This window comes from Lygodium microphyllum, chromosome 19 (genome assembly GCF_053477565.2).
Source record: "Lygodium microphyllum isolate KBCC chromosome 19, Lygodium_microphyllum_v1.1.10, whole genome shotgun sequence".
Taxonomy (NCBI): domain Eukaryota; kingdom Viridiplantae; phylum Streptophyta; class Polypodiopsida; order Schizaeales; family Lygodiaceae; genus Lygodium; species Lygodium microphyllum.
In genome coordinates this window covers 25,088,441-25,093,035 of record NC_141153.1, presented here as the reverse complement: position 1 = coordinate 25,093,035, position 4,595 = coordinate 25,088,441, and the positions used below count along the sequence as shown (strand labels likewise).

Genomic DNA, 4,595 nt, shown 5'->3' with positions numbered 1-4,595 from the left:
TGGATGATGATGGGGATGGATGGGGCCAGTTTATGGCTATCTGTGGATGCTGTACATGAGTTTACAGCAAAGAAAAATGATGTTGAATGAAGAAAAACGAGCTCTTATTTATACGAGAGGGGAGAGCTAGTACAAAAGGGGAAAGTGGAGTAGCACAAGACAAGTGTCCAGCCACATGTCATGAGATGTGACAAGTGGTGGGACACTTGGAAACTTGTGTGACAAGTGTCTTGACACTTGTCTCTTCTCTATGGCCTTCCTTTTTGGGTTGAATACTGTCAAGAATAGAAACAACCAAATTTAGTAAGCACAGTCAGAGTACAGAACTTACTATTTTTAGAATGATATCCCTATTTTTTAGGACTAGCATTTTTAGGCTAATTCGAGGCTCCTAAAATTTAGGGACCCCCCCAATATGGGTATCATATGAAAGCTTTTTCCGTGTACATCACAAAAATGGTATCTGAATCTTCATGTGACTTTCCTATGCAAAGAAATGTGCATTTCAAGCTTTCAGCCCACACATGCACATTATACAAGCATTTCATGATCATGCCATCTTGTTGATTGTAATTGTCTATTCTGGTGGATATAGCCCACGCTTCAAGGCATCAATCCTTTCTGTGTGCGAGTCTAACCCTGATATGCGTGAGTTCTAGTCACAGGCGCCCAATCGGGCCATATAGGTGGAAGTGTGAACTATCTTTTCTCTAACCCACTGCATGGGTCCACCATAACCTGTGACCACTCATCAATGGCCAGCTCCAATGCACTTTTCTTTATATCTAATTAGTGCAAAGGAAATAAATTTAATAAATCATTATATAGACAAATTAATGAAAAAGGATACAAATTCTGTTTCTATAGAGTTGTGACAAAGAGTGGATACAACGCTGTCACAACAGGGTGACAAAGTCATACCAGTCACACCCAAGGAGTACCATGGCGCAGTAACGAAGCCTCAAGAGAAACAAGGAAACCCCAAGAGCATGAGCAATCCTAGCGTTGACCAATCTTGCTCATACAGGCCTGAACCCCCAGCTATGCTATAGGCAAACTCCTAGAACGTTGCATGAGATGGCAACCGAGCAAGCCCTCATTGAACATAGAAGTATTGCAGAATGCTTAGCTGAGTTGGATGCTAAGCTCAAGGTGTTCGCACGAGTTTACGTCCTTGCGGACGTGGGCACAATCCCCAAGGAGCAGCTTGGAGATTACTTGCCCTTTCCTCTGTCTTGGGAAGAGCAAGAACATCTTGACGAGCACTATAATAAGCTCTTACATGAACGCATACGACTCATCGCTGACGAGGAATCTGATGAACTACGCCTAACCATCACGTTCAATGAAGTGCTCTGCCAACCGAATCTCGTAGACCTAGAGCAACTAAAGCGATTGTCAGCAGGCCGAAGTCAATTTGAACAGCCTTGGTGTGAAAACCGCGTTGTAATGGCTGAACTAGGGGCTCAGATCATGACAGTCTCAGAGGAGCGATTGGCCAAATGGCGGTCTCAAAGAGACCCAACCTATGTGGCACCAACTTGTCTTCGAGTGTGCTGACTACCATTCGGAGTACGGACTTAGCTGGAACTAGCCAAGAGAACGCTCTATTTGATAAGGTTCTCACTGAGGAGGAGTTACATATTGCCAGTAGACTCGGACAAGGTTCCATGCTACTCGATGTGGCAAAATATCTATGGGTATTGAGTAAGCTGCCACGAATACTAGATGCGTGTGCCACGCTCCAGTACAACCCTGAGTTCTACAATTGGTTTCTATCCTCGTGAGGTGACATGGATTCATATCTGTATATATATAGATGTATATATAAACAATGATTTTTGTGTCACTTTGTATAGATACTATCAACACACACAAGCAATGATAGTCAAGCGCAGGGAGAAGAGTTGGGTCTGACAGGCTAAGCTTCTCAAGTCCTCCTCTCATCACGCATTTAAAAGTCGTGTGACCATCCTGTTGAATAGTGCGTGAGGGAGACAAGGAACGGAGGAAGAGAGAGGAAAAGAGAGACAAGAGACACAGAAAGTGGAACCCCAGAAGTGTGTCAACTGATCACACATGATAGGAATATATAGAGGGAACCTGGGGCGCTATATATAGACAGACTATATATAGCTAACAAGGGCACTATATATAGATAGACTATATATAGCTAACACCCCCGCTCAAATAAAGGTCCCTTACTATGGATGAAAAAACCCTTGGGGGCTCAAGGGAAAAACCCACAGCTCTATATAAGCCTACCATTATATTAATATTCAAAATATAAAATTACAAAGTTGAACTTACAAGAGCCTATTCATAGGCATCAAAGGAGCTACATCACTCGTGAATTACAATATCAACGGAGAAGGAGCTACATCACTCAAGAGCTACATCACTCCTAAATTACAACAGCCTATTCAAAGGCATCAAAAGAGCTTTATCACTCCAAAATTCCTGCAACTGAACTTGGGATGTAAGCAGTATATTTGTCACATCAAAACTTAAAGAAAAACATTACAGTGACATTAGAACAACACAAGGTCTACAGAGACGGTTCGCGACGACGCTCTATAGAAAACATAACACATGTGGGGCCCCATGAACAAAATATAAATAAAATAATTTGTCATCAGCTGGAATATAGACGCTCATCAGCTGGAAAGAATATAAACGAAATAATGTGTCATCAACTGGAATATAGACCCTCATCAGCTGGAAAGAAAGAATATAAACGAAATAATGTGTCATCAGCTGGAATATAGACCCTCATCAGCTGGAAAGAATATAAGCCTTGAGTGGCAATGCCATACAGGCAATCTAGCAAGTGCTTCTGACTATGTATGTTGTTGACGACAACGTGGAAGCTTTCCTCAGAGCTGAAATAAAATGGAAGAACCTCACAGGCTACTTTGGTGACCAGTTTTCCAATACTTTGAGTGCTTCTGCACTTGAGTCTTGCGCATTGTTGTCCTTTGTCATGCTTATTCTAATGACCTCTAGAAGTAAGAACATTCCAACAAGACAAAAGTCCTGGAGGATGGATTTTCGCAAAGGGCGAGGGAACCGAATGTTGTTACATAATGGAGTTGCCAATCTTGAAGAATGTCTAGGCCCCCAACGACCACCAAGCAAGAAGGAAGATTTAGTTCAGCCAACTGTGGTGCCAGGGGAGAGAAAGATTATAAGCAGGGTGCTCTCTGTTTTCCCGGACAGGAAGAAAAGCTTGCCAACACCAATCTCTATCCCTTATTGTAACGAAGTACCTACCATCTAATAATTTCTCTGCAGGAGTCCTCTGTTGTCCTCCAAAAATAGGCATTAAGAGAATCGTTCCTGTAAGATGTATGCTCTCTTCTGAAGCCCTAACTCCAACATTGTGGGCTATGTTCCCCCCTGAACTGTCTCCTACAAGAATGCACTTGTTTGAGCAGCAACCCAAATAAAGAAGACATTGTCTCCCCATGTCACTCCTTGCCCATCTCACACATGTCAATCCATCTTCATATGCTGTTGGATACCTGTGCTCGGGTGCTTGTCTGAAATTGAGGGAAACCACAACATCAACAGCATTACAGGTCTTGGCTAATCTCCTGCACATCGCATCGTATATGGCACTATTAGAAGAGGAGTGGGCAAAGCTTTCCCCATGGAAAAAGATGATCAGAGGCCTCAATAATGACGTACGTCCTTCATCCTGTATTGATCTTACACCTGTGTCTACATTCAGATCATTAGTACTGCCATTCACAAGGAGATCTACCATCGACCCCATAGGTGAGTTGCTCTTTCTATGATCACATCAACACTAGCAATGCCTTCGACAGGTATTGCATTTGCAGCTACTTTTTTTGTCTAGGAACTCGGCAAGGTGACGGTCAAGAGTTCCATCTGGCCTGTGAAGCAAACTGTACAACACCTTGAAATTGAAAATCAGGACATATGTTGTTAAGGGGACAATTGCGTTTGACTGTGTAGAAGCGAGTGCATAGTCTGCAGCAGCTGCGGTAGCCATGGAAGAGTTGCATGAAACCCCGCGAATCAAGAACAAAGGCTGGCTGGAGCACCCGTCTTGGTGAGGCTAGATGAATCCAGCATCCATCCTCCAAACAGGGTAGACGAAGCTCCACCCGTTCCTTCCTCTGCTTCTCCATTGCTTTTTCCCACGTAGGATCCGGGGGACACAGTACCTCCCACGGAGCACAAGTTAGACGACTCCACATTGGTCCTATTGAGGGAGCCAAAGACTTGGAGCCTGCAGTGGAGCATGCCGCTGTCTCGCGTGATACTGTAGCGGAGCCAGATTCACATCAAGCAGATGGTGATGAAGCGCTTGCACCTCATGAAAATGACGTTCGTAATTCTGAGCAGGAGGCTGAAAAGCCTGAACAAGATCTTCCACCCGTGTCTTCTTCGCTTGCTTCTCAGATTGTGGAACAGCAGGAGCCAGAAAAGCTGGACCTGGAGCCTGAAAAGCAAGAGCCACAGAAGGTGGGCCCAAGCACCCGTCTTGGTGAGGCTGGAAAAATCCGGCATCCATGGCATCAGAATGTCGAAGCGGCTAGTGTTGTGACAGTCGGCTTCTTCCACCG

The 4,595-nt window shown here is 44.2% G+C and overlaps 1 pseudogene; it reads right to left on the bottom strand.

Annotated features, from left to right (window-relative positions):
• Nucleotides 1-3,002: 3,002 nt before the first annotated feature.
• LOC148019665 (gibberellin receptor GID1C pseudogene) lies at nt 3,003-4,018 on the bottom strand (annotated as a pseudogene).
• Between the last annotated feature and the right edge of the window lie 577 nt (nt 4,019-4,595).